Source organism: Lagenorhynchus albirostris, chromosome 7 (assembly GCF_949774975.1).
Source record: "Lagenorhynchus albirostris chromosome 7, mLagAlb1.1, whole genome shotgun sequence".
NCBI classification, from domain to species: Eukaryota; Metazoa; Chordata; class Mammalia; order Artiodactyla; family Delphinidae; genus Lagenorhynchus; species Lagenorhynchus albirostris.
In genome coordinates this window covers 38,923,257-38,942,746 of record NC_083101.1, presented here as the reverse complement: position 1 = coordinate 38,942,746, position 19,490 = coordinate 38,923,257, and the positions used below count along the sequence as shown (strand labels likewise).

General features: G+C 39.0%; 1 protein-coding gene across 3 annotated transcripts in view; it reads left to right on the top strand.

The window, feature by feature from the left end:
• Positions 1–19,490, top strand: part of LOC132522859 (spermatogenesis-associated protein 31D4-like) — a 205,999-nt gene that overhangs the window by 55,592 nt on the left and 130,917 nt on the right. The window contains exon 4 of one of the 3 annotated variants that reach the window (XR_009541357.1): positions 11,534–11,671. The exons of the other annotated variants lie outside the window; for them this stretch is intronic. The gene's annotated coding sequence lies outside the window, so the exon portion shown is untranslated. Of the gene's footprint in view, positions 1–11,533; positions 11,672–19,490 lie in introns of those variants that run through there. 3 annotated transcript variants of the gene reach the window in all.

Below are 19,490 nucleotides of genomic sequence, written 5' to 3'. Positions count from 1 at the left end.
GCAGACTTCTCTAGTTGCGATGTGTGGGTTTCTGTAGTTGGGGCACGCGAGCTCTAGAGCGCATGGGCTCAGTGGTGGTATGTGGGATCTTATTTCCCTGACCAGTGATCAAACCCGGGCCCCTTGCATTGGAAACGCGGAGTCTTAACCACTGGACCACCAGAGAAGTCCCTATTGTCTGTTTTTTTTACATTGGTTTACATATAAACTTCTGGAGAGCAAAGGCCTTGCCTCTCTAGTTTTCTCTTTTTCATGAAAGTTGGAGCCTTGGGGAAGGAAAGAATCTAGAGAGACCTTATAGACCAAGTGCAGAAGAGGATCTAGGATATAACTCTAAGGAAGTTAAGTATTTGAGAGGTGAATAATAGAAGGTAAGCTGGCAATGTAGACCAAAGGAACATCTAGGCGAAAGAGGAGTATAAAATCATGGAAGACATTGGAGGACAGTGTTTCAAAAAGCAGGTCAGAGTTGATCGTATAAATGCTGCCTAGAAGATAAATACAGTGTCTAATGGCTGTGGTGACTTGGAGGACATTGGTCACCCTGGGGGAAGTATGTTTTGTTGAAATGATGGGGTGAAAACCAGCCTGGAGTGGAGAGAGAGAGGCATGAGAGATGGAGAAGTTGAGGCACTAGTTGTGAATGACTCAACTCCTTCATGAAATTTGGCAGTGGGAGATCCAAGGATGTAGCTAGAGTTGGGCATGAGCCAAGGGAGGAATTTTTTTTTTTTTTTAATGGAAGATAATTGAGCTGATGGACTGAGACTGAAAGAGAAGTTGAAGTTGAAGGGAAAGGAGCGATGGGGGACAACGGATGTCACCAAGTTTGTGAGAGGCAAGAGGGATAGAATTGGAAGACAGAACGAGGTAGGCTTCAGAATGAGTAGGCCACCAATTCCATTATGATAGGAGAGAAGGAAGGATATGTACTCAACACCTGCTATTAGGAGACAACAAGGAACATGGTCCCCATCCTCGAGAAGCAATAGTCCAGTTGGAGTGGCAAGATGTTGCAACAGGAAAGAATAATAACTCAGTCTGTGATAAGCCTACAGGCAATGAGTGCCAGAGCATTTTGGAGGAGAGCAAGATGAGCTCCTGATGCTATGATCAAGGAAGTCTTCATGATAAGTGGCATTTGATTTGGAACTTGAAAGCAGAGTAGGATTTTACTACCTGGAGATATAAGTGGTAAGAGAAAATAAAGGAGAAGGAGAGTGCATTTCATGTGGAGGGACTGGCATGAACAAAGGATTGAAGTACTGTACTTCAATTGGTTTATCCTTCAGCAAAGAAACAGGGACTTTTTTTTTTTTTATCTGTACTCTGACAGAACACAGCAATTGAGAGGAAGAAAGAGACCTTAGAGATTATCCCGTCTAATGTCCTTATTTTTCTAGGTATGAAAACTGGGGTGCAGAGGGATGGAAGTGACTGCTGAAAGTCACAAAACTCTTTTTTGGCTGTGCCACGCAGCTCGCGGGATCTTAGTTCCCCGACTAGGGATGGAACCCGGGCCCTCGGCAGTGAAAGTGCAGAGTCCTAACCACTGGACCGCCAGGGAATTCCCTGAAAGTCACAGAACTCTTAGGTGAGAGTTGGGCTCTGGCTCACAAAGGTAGTTTCCATGATAATGTTATTGCACGTGTTGTAAGGATAGAATACATTCAGTAAAACTGCACCTGATTTTATTAAATTACATCAGAGGTGCAAGGGAGGAAAGACCAGAAGAACTTTACATTTTTCAAAAAGAGATATAGTTATTAGTCACAGTGATTATAAGAATTCTAAGTTTTGCTCTGGAGCTATTTCATTTTTACCTGCATTAGTAAAGAGACAAGGATAATTCATTATTAGGAGATTGATGATTTCCTGCAGTTCACCAAACATACTGGTCTCCTATGCCTCGGACCAATTAAGCCCCAATTGGCCAAAAGTGAATTTGAAGAAAATTTTATGCTGACTCAAAGTAGATATTTACAATAGAGGAGGGGAAGGAGGCATTAGTTTCCTGTGGTAGCTGTAAAAAATTACCACACAGGGCTTCCCTGGTGGCGCAGTGGTTGGGAGTCCGCCTGCTGATGCGGGGAACACGGGTTCGTGCCCCGGTCCGGGAGGATCCCACATCCCGCGGAGCGGCTGGGCCCGTGAGCCATGGCCGCTGAGCTTGCACGTCTGGAGCCTGTGCTCCGCGACGGGAGAGGCTACGGCGGTGGGAGGCCCGCGTACCGCAAAAAAAAAAAAAAAAAAAATTACCACACACTTAGTGGCTTAACACAGGAATACCATCTTACAGTTCTCAAGGTCAGAAGTCCAATGCAGGTCTCACTGGGATAAAGTCAAGGTGTTGGCTGAGCTGCATTCCTTTTTGGAGACTCCAGAGGAGTATATGTTCCCTGCTTTTCCAGCTTCTAGAGGCTGCCCATGTTCTTTTGCCTTGAGGCCCCCTTCCTCCATATCAAAACACAGCAACATTGCACCCCTCTAACTCTTTTTCTCTAGTAAGTAGAAAATTTGATCTCCCTCTGACCACACCCAGGAAAAGAGGTTCCAGTGCTTTTTTTTTTTTTTTTTTTTTGCGGTACGCGGGCCTCTCACTCTTGTGGCCTCTCCCGTTGCGGAACACAGGCTCCGGACACGCAGGCTCAGTGGCCATGGCTCACGGGCCCAGCCGCTCCGCGGCATGTGGGATCCTCCCAGACCGGGGCACGAACCCGTGTCCCCTGCATCGGCAGGCCCACTCTCAACCACTGCGCTACCAGGGAAGCCCGGTTCCAGGGCTTTTAAGGACTTACGTGATTAGCCTGGGTCCACCCGGTTAATCCAGGATTATCTCCTCATCTCAAAACCCTTAACCTTAATCACATCTGTAAAGTTCCCTTGCCCTGTAAAGTAACAAATTCACAGGTTCTGGGATTACGACACGGACATATTTGTGGGGAGGGGCATTATTTGGCCTACCACAAAGAAGAAGAAAGAGGAAGAGAAAAATTATGGATTATTAAAGAGATGACTTACAGGTAACTGGAAAAGAAAATGAGCATCAAGAGCCAGTATAAATTCACTAAATCGTAGCAAGTGTCATTTTCTTATTTAACGAGTTACTGGGTAAATAGACATGGGGATGCCAGGGACGAATTTATTAGCTTGGTTTTTCTCTCAGGATGTTCTTGTGGAAAGATGAAGGAATGTGTGTCAGATGTCAGTGCAATAAGCTCTATTCACAACTCATTAAACAACTGATGAAAAGTGGAAATGGATGTAAACCTAGATGAAGTCCTCCTTAGGTGTCACAGGGCTTTTTGTCCTTGGTCCTTCTTCAGTCGCCGCTTTATCAGTGACTTGGCTGAGGACTTAAAGGTCAGGCTTATCGAATCTGCAGGCAACACAATGAGATTCAAAAGTTAGAGAAAATCTTAATAAACTGGGATGAGAAGATGAAAGCATATGAACTGTTATAATAGGAAATGTGAAGTCTTAAATTTCAGGGAGAAAATCCGTTAAATACAGGATGGATGGTACTAGATTTGGTGTCAGTTTATGTGGGGGGAAAAAAAGGAAAACGATGCATCTGTGAAAGTAGAAGTGGTGTTAAAGGCATCAATTAATGATTTTTGAGCATTTCCTATCTATCAGGTACTGTGCTAGGAGCTTTACATATGTCATACACTTTGACCCTCAAAAAAATACCTTATGTCTGTCTCACAGATGATTTTTTTTTTAGTGTTTTGAGATGTGAAGTAACTTGTCCAAGATTGCAAAATTATCTATCACTACAAATTGGGGTCTGACCCCAAAGCCCATACTCATAATAGAATCGCAGGAGGAATTTTCAAAAGCCAAGGAATTGTAGCTACGTTAGTAAAAATACAGTGCCCACATCGTAACAGAAGAAATCTCAGGTGTATCTTCCAGTTTGTGCTTTTCCTATTAAGAGGGGATTTGATACCCTTGAATGTGCATAGAGGAGTATGACCAGGATCATGAGTGGCTTGGACACCAAGGCATAGGAGGAGCGATGGAAAAAACTTGGTATATTTTGCCTAAAAGAGAGTTGGGTGGAGATGGATGGCACAAAAGTATAGTTGCAAAAATATTTGAAGGCAGAACAGTTTTGTCTTCCGGAACTTGTGTGGAGGCAGATTTTGTTCAAGAGAACTTGTTGTTAAGGATTTATGTTACGAAGTCAGCATTCAAGGACAGGCTTGGTGTGAGTTCCTTGGAAGCAGCAACCAAAGTACTTTCATCTTTGGGGTTAAACGACGCTTGGCAGGTGCTCAGTTTGGGCAGAATATGTTAACAAGTGACTTTGTCAGGGACATCATATGAGAAATTAGTGAATTAAGAAGCAGGTTGGGGAGAAAATATTTGCAAATGAAACAACAGACAAAAGATTAAGCTCCAAAATATACAAACAGCTCATGCAGCTCAATATCAAAAAAACAAACAATCCAATTAAAAAATGGGCAGAAGACCTAAATAGACATTTCACCAAGGAAGACATACAGATGGCCAAGAGGCACATGCAAAGATGCTCAACATCGCTAATTATTAGAGAAATGCAAATCAAAACTGCAATGAGGTATCACCTCACACTGGTCAGAATGACCATTATCAAAAAAATTTAGAAACAATAAATGCTGGAAAGGGTGTGGTGAAAAGGGAACCCTCCTGCACTGTTGGTGGGAATGTAAATTGATACAACCACTATGGAAAACAGTATGGAGGTTCCTTAAAAAACTAAAAATAGAGCTACCATATGAGCCAGCAATCCCACTACTGGGCATATACCCTGAGAAAACCGTAATTCAAAAAGAGACATGCACCCCAATGTTCACTGCAGCACTATTTACAATAGGTAGGACATGGAACCAACCTAAATGTCCACCAACAGATGAATGGATAAAGAAGATGTGGCACATATATACAATGGAATATTACTCAGCCATGAAAAGAGACAAAATTGAGTTATTTGTAGTGAGGTGTATGGACCTAGAGTCTCATACAGAGTGAAGTAAGTCAGAAAGAGAAAAACAAATACCGTATGCTAACACATATAAATGGAATCTAAAAAAAAATGGTACTGATGAACCTAGATGCAGGGCATGAATAAAGATGTAGACATAGAGAATGGACTTGAGGAGGGAGGGAGGGGGAAGCTGGGGTGAAGTGAGAGAGCAGCATCGACATATATATACTACCGAATGCAAAATAGATAGCTAGTGGGAAGCAGCAGCATAGCACAGGGAGATCAGCTCGGTGCTTTGCAATGATCTAGGCGGGTGGGCTAGGGAGGATGGAGGGAGGTTCAAGAGGGAGGGGATATGGGGACATATGTATGCATATGGCTGATTCACTTTGGCGTACAACAGAAACTAACACGGTATTGTGAAGCAGTTATACTCCAATAAAGATCTATTAAAAAATGAAGCAAGTTAGAAGAGATGGACTCTAGGGTTACTGCCGAGTTTGGGATTTTTCTTTTATTTGATCTAGATTGTTGACTTGAGATAAGCAACCCACAGCCCTGGGTCCGCTGCCCTTCCGGCTAACTGGTAAGTTAATGCAAAGTTCTAATGGCCTGATTAACACTAAGTTCTAATGACTTGAATATCAACATCAAAACTATTTCATATTTGCATTACTGTTAAGTCTCTAAACATGTTGATGTTTTAATTGTTTTCCAGTAGCCTCCGTTATTTTTTCCCCCTGCATTTTGGCAGGATTGATTGGATAAATCATAGAAAAACAAATTAAATTTGCAACCTGGCCACTTTCTGTAAACAAGCTAGCAAGATAAGGACTGCTGAGGGGTTATAACTATGACAATAGCCGCCTTGAGTCAAGTGGAATTACTTTAGAGGGTTCATGTAGAAAGTGAGTCATAAACTGTGGAGCAGTAAAGACGACCAAGAGGATACAGACATGGAAGGAGATATCATAGAACTGGGGCAGAGTCGACAGTGGCCTGTATTATATTTTGAGGAGCTTCAAGAAAGGCCATTGTCCAGCTTTAAAAAAAATAATGTTGAAGCCATATGTGTTTATCAAAACCCCATCTTCAATGCAACAAGATATATAAATATTAATCTGTGGTCCCAGTGGAGTAGACAGCTGAGTTTCTCCTAACATTCTTACATTTCTTTTGCTCTATTTTGATGCCCAGCTATTAGACTCAAGTGGGGTGGGTGTCACTGAGTGGCAAGAGTGTAGTACTGTTAGATCCATTCCCCCAACCTACCAGCATTTTGTACCCAGTTATTTATTTATTTATTTTTTGCGGTACGCGGACCTCTCACTGCTGTGGCCTCTCCCACTGCGGAGCACAGGCTCCGGACGCGCAGGCCCAGCGGCCATGGCTCACGGGCCCAGCCGCTCCACGGCATGTGGGATCCTCCCGGACCGGGACACAAACCCACGTCCCCTGCATCGACAGGCGGACTCCCAACCACTGCGCCACCAGGGAAGCCCATATACCCAGTTATTTGTAACCCCTGTTATTATTGTCTCACAAAGTTCATTATAATATGATACCATGTCACCATGGATACCTACAAGTGATGAATTTGTACAGTTATTTAGCCCTTTGGAAGGTGCCTCCTTGAAATTTAATTTGTGGGATTCCCAAGTTATTTCCCATTACAGTCATCCTGGCTACCAACCACTTACTCGTTTGTCTTAGGTACCTGAAATTCCCACTGTTAGAGTTATTCCTTTAGTTTTCAGAGAAGACTCTTTCAGAAAGGTAATCCGCTAAATCACTGGAATAGAGTTAATTTATCAGATCAGTTTGCCTATCTTTTCTTTCCTAGGATTCCCTGTGTATCACTCAGGGTCTCTTTAGGAAATGGATGGCATATTCAAGCTGGGTAATTGAAGAGAATTTAATGAAGGGGCTGTTTATGAAGCATGTGTGGCTTAGGAACAGCCCATACTAATAACACGTGGCTTCATCAGCCCACTAGGCCTGATGGGGCAAGGGGCAGTTCCTGGAACCTGGAGAGGTGGTTGCCTGAAGAGGCTACCTGAGAGTTGCTGTGACATTTGGTGGAGGGATGAAGCAGGGAGCAAGCCGGAGAATAAATATCCAGCCTTCTCTCCTTCTGTATACTCTTGGTCTCCCACATTGACTAAACCCAAACAAAAGCAGAGGACATAGAAGCCCACTGGTGTCATCCATATAAATCAGTCTCCCAGGGCAGGGCAGAGAGTGGACCTGGAGGGGCAAAAGGAAGAGATCCAGCACAATCGGTAGCAAAGTTGGAGTTTCCACTGTGCTCCACCTCCGTACCTTCACTGTTCCTGTGGGCCATCCCATTTATAGTTTCTTCTCCTCTCTTCATCCTGTAGGTGGATGTCCAAGTAACTCCACCTGAATCTCACTCTCAACATGCCTGGAATGAATTCATCACTCTCATCATCTTTATGCCCTTTATTCCCTTGTATTGTCATAGTTAAGGTATCACTATTTTAGTGCCCAAGTCAGAAATCTAGGAATCATTTTATACCACAATCTTTCTCTCACCCCGATGTCCTATCACCAATTCTGCTCGTTTTGCCTCCAAGATATTTCTCTCTCTAACTCCTTTTTTTCTTTATTTCTACTCTCAATTTTCTGGTTTAGGTCATTACTACTTCTTGTAACCTGTCTTCCGGCCTCTAGTAAGTTCCCTCTTGAAACTGTGACCCACATTGCCATCAGAGGGAGCATTTAAATATCAAATTCTGTTTCATTCATTCATTTATTTAGAAAATATTTATTGTAAACTATTATGTGCCATATATTATGCTAAATGTTAGAAATTCAGAAATGAATAAGACATGTTCTCTGCCTTCAATTATAATCTCATGGTAGAGAGAAGTAAGTATAGATAGAATTATAAACCAGGCACTTATCTCATAATAAGGGTAAGAGTGGCAGAGAAAACTCCCTGGAGAAATTAACACCTAAGCTTAGCCCTGAAGGACTGACAGGAGTTAATCAGGTAAAAGGAAGGAGAAGAGGAGAGACAGGTAGGGAAAGATATTTCAGGCTATGAGTGCAACCTGGTGCACATCCTAAAAGCAAGAGAGAGCATAAAGAGCTGGAAGAATTTAAAGTAATATAGTGTGGGCGAAGCAGAAAGTATGAAATCACTGGTCAGATGATGAAGAGTTTTAAGGACTTTAGACTTCATCTCAAAGATTATGAGGACCCCAGAGAACTTTAAGCTGAGGATTGGCGTGATCAGATTTGTGTTTTGGAAGGATTACTCTTATAGTTGTTTGGAAAAGAGATTTGAAAAGGGTAAAATTGGAGGCAGATTAGCCAGTTGTTAAGAGCTTTTACGGAACTCAGGAAGTAGTGGTAGATACAGAATGATCCAAAATATATTAAAGTGGTATTATTCATAGGAGACATTGAAGGATTGAACTTGGAGGGTGAAGGAGAGGAAGGGATCAAGACTGATGCCTAGGACTCTGGTTTGGGCAACTGGGTAGATAGACAGTGCTAATGTTCACCGGGGTAGGGAATTCAAAAAGATGAGGTGTACGAACATCAGGTAATGAACTCAATTTTGGACACATCCAGTTTGTGGTTCTTGTAGGCCATTCAAGTGGAGACTTTGAGTTGGATGTTCATATCTAGACTTTAAATTATGTCAAGAGATGAGGTTTCTCAAGACAGTCCTATTGAATGAAAATAAGGTTCCCTGAAGGACCAACATGTAAAGCTTGTTGGGGGAAAGACAGAACAAGTTCCAAAGAGCTAGGAAGAAAAATCTTCAATCGCCATTATCTACTGGATCAAGGCCAAGCTCTTAAATTATAACTTTTCTCTCTCACTTTATCTCATGCCAACCCCCAGTTTAGAATTTATGTTCTATTAGTTCTTTTAGGTTCTATTCTATTAAGTTTTATTAGAACAAGTTGCTGGTGGTCCTTCATGGATACCCGAGTCTCTATTCCTTGGATATCTGTTTGCTGTTTGCTTTTATCCTTTTCTTTCTCTACCTGGAATATCTGTTCCCTCTTCTTTATCTGGTTACAGCCTAATTAGCCTTCAAAAGTAATCTCAAGCTTGTCTGCTCTGGAAAGACTTAACTTGAGTCCCCTTGGTTGAACTAGATGCTCCCTCCCTCCTTCCTTCCCGTAGCTTTTGCGTGTATATTTATCCTAGCACTTATATGATATTGATATCATCTGTCTACCTAGCTTACCACAAAAATTGTTTCATTAGTTCAAGAATTGTATTGCAGGTTGGATTTCCCAGGAAGCAGATTCTGAGACAGACTTTAGTGTACAAGATGTTTATTCAGGAGCGCCCTTGGGATGAACACCTGTGGAAAGGAGAAGGAAGCAGGAGTGGGCCAAGGGAGAAATCAAGCCCTGTTGCAAACCCAGCTGCCTCATCCAACACCATAAAGAGGTCTGGAGCTCAGTGCCCTTTCAGAGTTGTTCTAAATTGGCATGGGATGGCCGGACATCACTTACCTGATCAGTCATTTGGCATGGGCCATCCCAGGAAGGGGCATGACATTGGAAGAGGCAGCTCTGCAGCTGAAGCAGTACTTGCAGTGGTTGACAGCTGGAGGCCATCTGCTGACAGCACTTTCTGCAGCTGGGACAGCACTTCATTTCCTGAAGGGAGATGGGGCAGTGCATTGCAAAATCTACCACACACCAGATATTTTTCTTTGCATTTCTGGGGCCTGCCATACTATGTGGCAGATGCAAACTGTGGGCTGGGACTGAGCAGTGGTTATCCTCCTCAGACAGGCTTGTGACCTCTAGTTCTCCAGATACACATTCTCCCTGCTCCCTAATGCATGGAACCCTGCCTGCTGCATGTATTGACATTACCTATAGTCTTTTGAGTTTGCCACCCCTGTTAGTTACTAACAAATGTTTATTGAACTGAACAGAAGTCAGTATCACTGAATTACACTTCTCAAGAACATTCATATATATTTATTTAATCCTGTAAAACAACCCTAAAAGTTAGATATAATGATCACCCCCATATTTACAGATGAGGAAACTGAATCCCAGAGTGGCTCAGTGATTTGCTCAAGGGTCTCTAGCTAGGAAGTGGCAGGATTATGACTTATATCAAGTGTTCTTATTTAGAACCTCATGCTCTTCCATTATGGCATCCGAAGGCCTTGGGGGTATTCCTGCTGGAAGACGATTGGGTGGGCCTAGGTCTTGATTAGGCTCGATAGGAAGAAAAAATATCTTAACAGAACCAAAAATATTCAGGGAGGAAGAAACTGGAAGTTTTCTAAGCAGGCATCAAGGACTGGAAAGGGAGACTATTCATTTAGGACCTTCTTTTCTCAGATGGTTTCAAAGGAGTAAAAACAATTAGAGCTGCAGACAGAGTAGGAGACAAGACAAGGTTGATGAACAAAGTGGAAAGCAATGTAGGAAGATAGCAACATTTCATACACAGCCACACACACTGAAAATGTGTCAGCAATGCGAGGTCATTGTTAACTGCCAAGAATAAGTCTGAAATAGATTGTTAAATGAGAGATAGTATTGCCAAGGCTGAGCTGTTTGTTTGCCTCAAAAGGACAAATCCTGAGAGGTGGAATGAAAGAAAATTTATCCAGTTGACTATAAAATGGAAATATGATGGCTCCAGTGCTGGATATGGATTAGAACTTTTTTTCCATTACACTAAACTTGACTAATAAAAAGGCTTTGTAAATTACATTTTTCTTCTCTACATAATTTTTAATAAAGGATTGTTTTTTCAAAAAGAAACGCTTTTTTTAATTTTTTTTTTTTTTTGGCCACACCATGTGGCTTGCAGGATCTTAGTTCCCCAACCAGGGATTGAACCCAGGCCACAGCAGGGAAAGCACTGTGTCCTAACCACTGGACCACCAGGGAACTCCCAAGAAATGCTTTTTATTAAAAAGCTAGGAGATAAAATTCTTGTCTCCATCTCAAAACAACATTTTAATTTTAATTATTATAATTACATAATACTTGTTTCACAGAAGAGAGACTTAAGGTATATGGATATAAAGATCAAGAATATAAAATACATAATTTTTATCATATTGTATATTATCAAGTCTCAGAGATGACTTTTCTACTTTGCAACTTAGACTCACCCAGATTTTTCTCAGAGTTTGGAAAAATTAGTGAAAAGAGTATTGATAAAATTAGGGGTTTTAGTTGAGGAAAGCACAACTATTAAATGGAAAATTACCAATAGCAATTTCCTTAGGTTTCATTAGTTGAGGTAAATATATATGCTTATATCATCTTTTACCACAGTGTCTGTCTGTCTATCTATCTATCAATTTTTAAGGATCCATACTGTTATGGGTTGAATTATGTCCCCTACAATTCATATGTTGAAGCCCTAACACCTCAATGTGACTATATTTGGAGATAAGACCCTTAAGGAATTTATTAAGGTTAAATGAGATCTTCAAGGTAGAGTTCTAATTTGAAAGGACTGGTAATCCTTATAAAAAGAGGCAGAGACACTAGAGATCTCCCTCTCCCTCTCCTCCTCCTCCCCATCTAGTATGTGCATGCACAAGCACAGAAGAAAGGCCATGTAGGACACAGCAAGAAAGTGGGTGTCTATAAACCAGGACAAGAGGAATCAACAAACCCCAACTCTGCTGGTGCCTTGATCTTGGGTGTCCAGCATCCAGAAGTTTGAGAAAATAAATTTCTGTTGTTTAAACTACCCAGTCTGTGGTATTTTGTTATATCAGCCTGAGCAGACATACATATATAGTAAAAGTAGGAAGACATGTATGGGAGTGATAAACACCAAATTTAATTTAGGGCTTAATTCTGGGATCAAGGGAGAGGAATAAAATGGGAGATGGGTGCACATGGGATCCAAAACATTTCAAAGTTTTAAAAGTAAACATGGATCCAGTTATGGTGGAAATAACTGCCAAGGAACAGAATAAAGAAAAAAGAATGAAAAGAATTGAAGACAATCTCAGAGACCTCTGGGACAACACTAAATGCACCAACATTCAAATTATATGAGTCTCAGAAGAAGAAGAGAAAAAGAAAGGGTCTGGGAAAATATTTGAAGAGATTATAGTGGAAGACTTCCCTAACATGGGAAAGGAAGTAGTCACCCAAGTCCAGGAAGCACAGAGAGTCCAATACAGGATAAACCCTATGAAAAACACACCAAGGCACATATTACTCAAACTAACAAAAATTAAATTCAAAGAAAAAATATTAAAAGCAACAAGGGAAAAACAAAAAATAACATACAAAGGAATCCCCATAAGGTTATCAGCTGATTTTTCAGTGGAAACTCTGCAGGCCAGAAGGGAGTGGCAGGAAATACTTAAAGTGATGAAAGAGAAAACCTATAACCAAGATTATAGAAAACCTATAACCAAGATTACTCTCATTCAGATTTGATGGAGAAGTCAAAAACTTTTCAGACAAACAAAAGCTAAGAGAATTCAGCACCACCAAACTAGCTTTACCACAAGTGCTAAAGAAACTTCTCTAAGTGGAAACACAAGAGAAGAAAAAGACCCACAAAAACAACCCCCAAACAATTAAGAAAATGGTAATAGGAACATACATATTGATAATAACCTTAAATGTAAATGGATTAAATGCCCCAACCAAAAGACACAGACTGGCTGAATGGATACAAAAACAAGACCCATATATATGCTGTCTACAAGAGACCCACTTCAAACCTAGGGACACATATAGACTGAAAGTGAAGGGATGGAAAAAGATACTCCCTGAAAATGGAAATCAAAAGAAAGCTGGAAAGAAAAAAAAAAAAAAGAAAGAAAGCTGGAGTAGCTGTACTCTTATCATATAAAATAGACTTTAAAATAAAGACTGTTACAAGAGATAAGGAGGTCACTACCTAATGATCAAAGGATCAATCCAAGAAGAAGATATAACAATTCTAAATGCTATGCACCCAACATAGGAGCACCTCAATACATAAGGCAAATGCTAACAACCATGAAAGGAGAAATCGACAGTAACACAATAATAGTAGGGGACTTTAACACCCCACTTACACCGATGGACAGATCATCCAAACAAAATAAATAAGGAAACACAACCTTTAAATGACATAATAGACCAGATATATCTACTTGATATTTATAGAATATTCCACCCAAAGGTGGCAGAATACACTTGCTTTTCAAGTGCACATGGAACATTCTCCAGGATAGATCACATCTTGGGTCACAAATCAAGGCTTGGAAAATTTAAGAAAATTGAAATCATATCAAGTATCTTTTCTGATCACAATGCTATGAGATTGGAAATCAACTACAGGAAAAAAACTGTAAAAAACACAAATACATGGAGGCTAAACAGTGTGCTACTAAACAACCAAGAGATCACTGAAGAAATCAAAGAAGAAATAAAAAGATACATAGAAACAAATGACAATGAAAACATGATGACCCAAAACCTCTGGGATGCAGCAAAAGTAGTTCTAAGAGGGAAGTTTATAGCAATTCAATCTCAGCTCAAAAAACAAGAAAAATCTCAAATAAACAATCTAACCCTACACTTAAAACAACTAGAGAAAGAAGAACAAAGAAAACCCGAAGTCAGGAGAAGGAAAGAAACCATAAAGATCAGAGAAAAAATAAATGAAATAGAAATGAAGAAAATAATAACAAAGATCAATAAAACTAAAAGCTGGTTCTTTGAGAAGATAAACAAAATTGATAAACCCTTAGCCAGACTCATCAAGAAAAATAGGGAGAGGACGCAAATCAATAAAATTAGAGGGGCTTCCCTGGTGGCGCAGTGGTTGGGAGTCTGCCTGCCAATGCAGGGGACATGGGTTCGAGCCCTGGTCTGGGAAGATCCCACATGCCACGGAGCGGCTAAGCCTGTGAGCCACAACTACTGAGCCTGCGCGTCTGGAGCCTGTGCTCAGCAATGGGAGAGGCCGCAACAGAGAGAGGCCCGCGCACCGCGATGAAGACTGGCTCCCGCTCACCACAACTGGAGAATGCCCTTGCACAGAAACGAAGACCCAACATAGCCAAAAATAAATATAAATAAATAAATAAATTTAATAAATAAATAAATAATAAAAATAATAAAATTAGAAATGAAAAGGGAGAAATCACAACTGACACTGCAGAAATACAAAGGATTATAAGAGACTACTACAAACAACTATATGCCAATAAAACGGACAACCATGAAGAAATGGACAAATTCTCAGAAAGGTACAATTTTCCAAGACTGAACCAGGAAGAATAAGAAAATAAAAACAGACCTATCACAAGTAATGAAATTGAAACCATAATTAAAAATCGTCCAACAAACAAAAGTCCAGGACCAGATGGCTTCACAGGCAAATTCTATCAAACATTTAGAGAAGAGCTAACACTGATCCTTCTCAAACTCTTCCAAAAAATTGCAGAGGGAGAAACCCTCCCAAATTCATTCTATGAAGCCACCATCACCCTGATTCCAAAACCAGAAAAAGATATCACAAAAAAATTATAGACCAATATCACTGATGAACATAGATGCAAAAATCCTGAACAAAATATTAGCAAACAGAATCCAACAGCACATTAAAAGGATCATACATCATGATCAAGTGAGATTTATCCCAGGGATGCAAGGATTCTTCAATATATGCAAATCCATCAGTGTGATACACCACATAAACAAATTAAGGAATGAAAACCATATGATCATCTCAATAGATGCAGAAAAAGCTTTTGACAAAATTCAACACCCATTTATGATAAAAAACTCTCCAGAAAATGGGCATAGAGGGAACTGACTTCAACAAAATAAGGCCATATATGACAAACCCACAGCAAGCATCATACTCAATGGTGAGAAACTGAAAGCATTTCCACTAGGATCAGGAACAAGACAAGGATGTCCACTCTCACCACTCTTATTCAACATAGTTTTGGAAGTCCTAGCCACAGAAATCAGAGAAGAAAAAGAAATAAAAGGAATATAAATTGGAAAGGAAAAAGTAAAACTGTCACTATTTGTCAATGACATGAAACTCTACATAGAAAATCCTAAAGATGCCACCAGAAAACTACTAGAACTAATTAGTGAATTTGGTAAGGTTGCAGGATACAAAATTAATGCACAGAAATCTCTGGTAGTCCTATATACCAACAATGAAAACTCAGAAGGAGAAATTAAGGAAACACTCCCATTTACCATTGCAATGAAAAGAATAAAATATCTAGGAATAAACCTGCCTAAGGAGGTGAAAGACTTGTACTCAGAAAACTATAAAACACTGATAAAATAAATCAAAGGTGACATAAACAGATGGAGAAATATACCATGTTCTTGGATTGGAAGAATCAATATTGTGAAAATGACTATACTACCCCAAGCAATCTACAGAGTCAATGAAATCCTTATCAAATTACCAGTGGCATTTTCCACAGAATTAGAACAAAAAAATCTTACAATTCGTATGGAAACACAAAAGACCCCAAATAACCAAAGCAATCTTGAGAAAGAAAAATGGAGTTGGAGGAATCAGGCTCCCTGACTTCAAACTATACCACAAAGCTACAGTAATCAAGACAGTATGGTACTGGCACAAAAACAGAAATACAGATCAATGGAACAGGGTAGAAAGCCTAGAGATATACCCACGCACCTGTGGGCACCTAATTTACGACAAAGGAGGCAAGAACATGCAATGGAGAAAAGACAGCCTCTTCAATAAGTGTTGCTGAGAAACATGGACACTACATGTAAGAGAATGAAATTAGAACACTCCCTAACACCACACACAAAAATAAACTCCAAATGGATTAAAGACTTAAATGTACGACCAGACACTATAAAACTTTTAGAGGAAAACATAGGAAAAACACTCTTTGATATAAACCACAGCAAGATCTTTTTTGACCCACCTCCTAGAGTAACAGAAATAAAAACAAAAATAAACAAATGTGGCTTAATTAAACTTAAAAGCTCTTGCACAGCAAAGGAAACCATAAACAAGACAAAAAGAACCCTCAGAATGGGAGAAAATATTTGCAAATGAAACAACAGACAAAGGATTAATGTCCAAGAGATACAAACAGGTCATGGAGCTCAATATCAAAAAAACAAACAATCCAATTAAAAAACAGGTGGAAGACCTAAATAGACATTTCACCAAGGAAGACATACAGATGGACAAGAGGCACATGAAAAGATGCTCAACATCACTAATTATTAGAGAAATGCAAATCAAACTACAATGAGGTATCACCTCACGCCGGGCAGAATGGCTATTATCAGAAAAAATCTAGAAACAAATGCTGGAAAGGGTGTGGTGAAAAGGGAACCCTCCTGCACTGTTGGTGGGAATGTAAACTGATACAACCACTATGGAAAAGAGTATGGAGGTTTTTTAAAAAACTAAAAATAGAACTATCATATGAGCCAGCAATCCCACTACTGGGCATATACCCTGAAAAAACCATAATTCAAAAAGAAACATGCACCACAGTGTTCTATTGCAGCACTATTTACGATGGGTAGGACATGGAACCAACGTCAATGTCCATCGACAGATGAATGGATAAAGATGTGGCACATATATACAATGGAATATTACTCAGCCATAAAAGGAAACGAAATTGAGTTACTTGTAGTGAGGTGGATGAACCTAGTGTCTGTCATACAGAGTGAAGTAAGTCAGAAAGAGAAAAACAAATACTGTATGCTATTGCATATATATGGAATCTAAAATAAAAAGGTACTGATGAACCTAGTTGCAGGGCAGGAATAAAGAGGTAGACGTAGAGAATGGACTTGATGACATGGGGTGGGAGGCCAAATCTGGGGCGAAGTGAGAGTAGCATCGACATATATACACTACCGAATGTAAAATATTTGGCTGGTGGGAAGCAGAAGCATAGCACAGGGAGATGGGCTTGGTGCTTTGCAATGACCTAGAGAGGTGGGATAGGGAGAATGGGAGGGAGGCTCAAGAGGGAGGGGATATGGGGACATGTGTATGCATATGGCTGATTCACTTTGTTGTGCAGCAGAAACTAACACGGTATTGTGAAGCAATTATACTCCAATAAATTTCTATTAAAAATATAAATAAACAAATAAATAAAATAAAACAAACAAAAGACCCACTTTGAACACTGGCTGCTGTGTGAGAAATGGCATGAACAGGGACTGAGTGGAAGGAGAGATCAGTCAGGATACTGTTACCATTACACAGGTAAGAAATAATGATGGCCCAGGCTGGGGTGCCATGAATTTGAAGGAGAGAAGTAGACATATTCAAGATATACTTTTGCAAGTGGAGCTAGCTTGCTAATGAATTGGACATGGAGTGTGAGGACAAGAGAAGAATAAAAGATGACACCCAAGTTTTGGGCTTGACTTTAAGTGAATGGTAATTGAGATGCAGGAAACTATGACAGAAAAAGTAATACACATGATAAATATCTGGATAAATAGAATATAATATTTTTTTCTACTTAAATTCTTTAACATAATTATGACTCTCAAAGGCAAAAATTATAATATGTCTGATGGGGTTTTCAACGTAAGTAGAAGTAATATATATGACAATTGCAACATAAAGGGGAAGGCTAGAGGGACAATATGGTTGTAAGACTTTTACATTTCACTTGAGGTGGTAAAATGTGAATTCTAAGTAAACTGAAAAGTTAGGTACGTATATTGTAATTCCCAGAGCAAACTCTAAAATAATTTTACAGAAAAATGTAATAAAAAGCCAATAGGTAAAATACTAAAAATACTTTAAGATCCAGTAAAACGCAGAAAAGGGAAGACAGAGTAACAACACAGAGATGGTAGACCTAAATCCAAATAAATTAGACCTAAATCCAAATAAATTAATGATTTCATTAAATGTATATCTTCCAACCACATTAATTAAAAGACAGGGTTAAAAAAAAAATACAGGACCTGACTATAGAATATAGACAAATTTAAAACAAAGTAATGCAAGCACGTATACAATATAAATACTAATAAAAAGTAAGCTGGAGTGGCTTTATTAATATCAGATCAAGGAAAAATACCAAGGACATTATATACTGATAAGAAATGTCAGCTTGGCAAGAAGATATAACAATCCTAATAGTGTACATCTAAAAGCAGAGCTTCAAGATACACAATAAAACCTGATAAAATTGAGCGGAGAAATGTACAAATCTATTATACTTAGAGACCTCAAAATCCTCTCAGTAATCAATACAAGTAGACAGAAAACCAGCAAGTATATAGAAGATCTGAACAACATTATCAACTATTTGACTTTTGTAGAACTCTAAACACAACAACAACCAAATACACATTCTTTTCAAGTGCACAAGGAACAGTCACCAAGGTATACCATATCCTGGGCCATAAAACAAACCTGAACAATTTTAAAACAATTGAGATCATGCAAAGTATGTTTTCTGGTCATAGCAAATTAAACTACAATTATAGAAAGATATATGGAAAACTCCAAATATTTAGAAACTAAAAATATACTTCTAAATAATTCATGGGTCAAAGAAACCTCCTAGGAAATTTTAAGATATTTTGAATTGAATGAAAGTTAACATACTAAAATCTGTGCAGCTAAAACACTGCTTAGAGGAAAATTTATAGTGCTAAAAATGCATACATTAGAAAAGAAGAAAGGCCTCAAATCAATAATCTATGTTTTCACTTTAAGAAACTAAAAAAAGGACAAACTAAACTCAAAGCTAGCAGAAAAAAGAAAATTACAAAGAACAGAAATCAATGAAATTGAAAACAAACATTAGAGAAAATTAATATAACTAAAATCTAGTTCTTTGAAATAATAATAAAAAAAGATAAACATCTGGCCAGATGACCAAGAAAAGGAAAGAGAGAGATGCCATAAATTTCCAATCTCAAGAATGAAAGAGAGGGTATCATTACAAACCCTAGAGATACTGAAAGTATAATAAGGGAATACAATGAACAATTCTATGTCTATAAATATGACAACATAGATGAAATGTACCAATTCCTTGAAAAACAGAAATTACAAAATTCATGAAGAAATAAATTACATGAATAGTTTGATTTCTATGAGAGAAATTTAATTTGTAGTTACAAACTTTCTTAGAAAGAAAACTCCAGGCCCAAGTCATTTAACTGGTGAATCATACCAAACATTTATGGAAGAAATTATAACAATTATATACAACCCCTTCCAGAAAATGAAAGAGGGCAGGACACTTCCCAGCTCATTTTATGAAGCCAGAATTACCTGATACCAAAACAAAGAATACAAGAAAACTATAGATCTTCATGAACATAGATGCTCCAATTCTCAACAAAATATTTGCAAATGGAATCCAGTCATATGTAAAAATGTACATTACAACAAAATAGGGTTTATCCTGGGAATGCTAGGTTGTTTTAACAGTCAATGTATTATTGTAATTTACTACATTAGCAGGCAAAAGAAGAAAAATCACTTGATTATTTTAATACTTGCAGAAAAAACT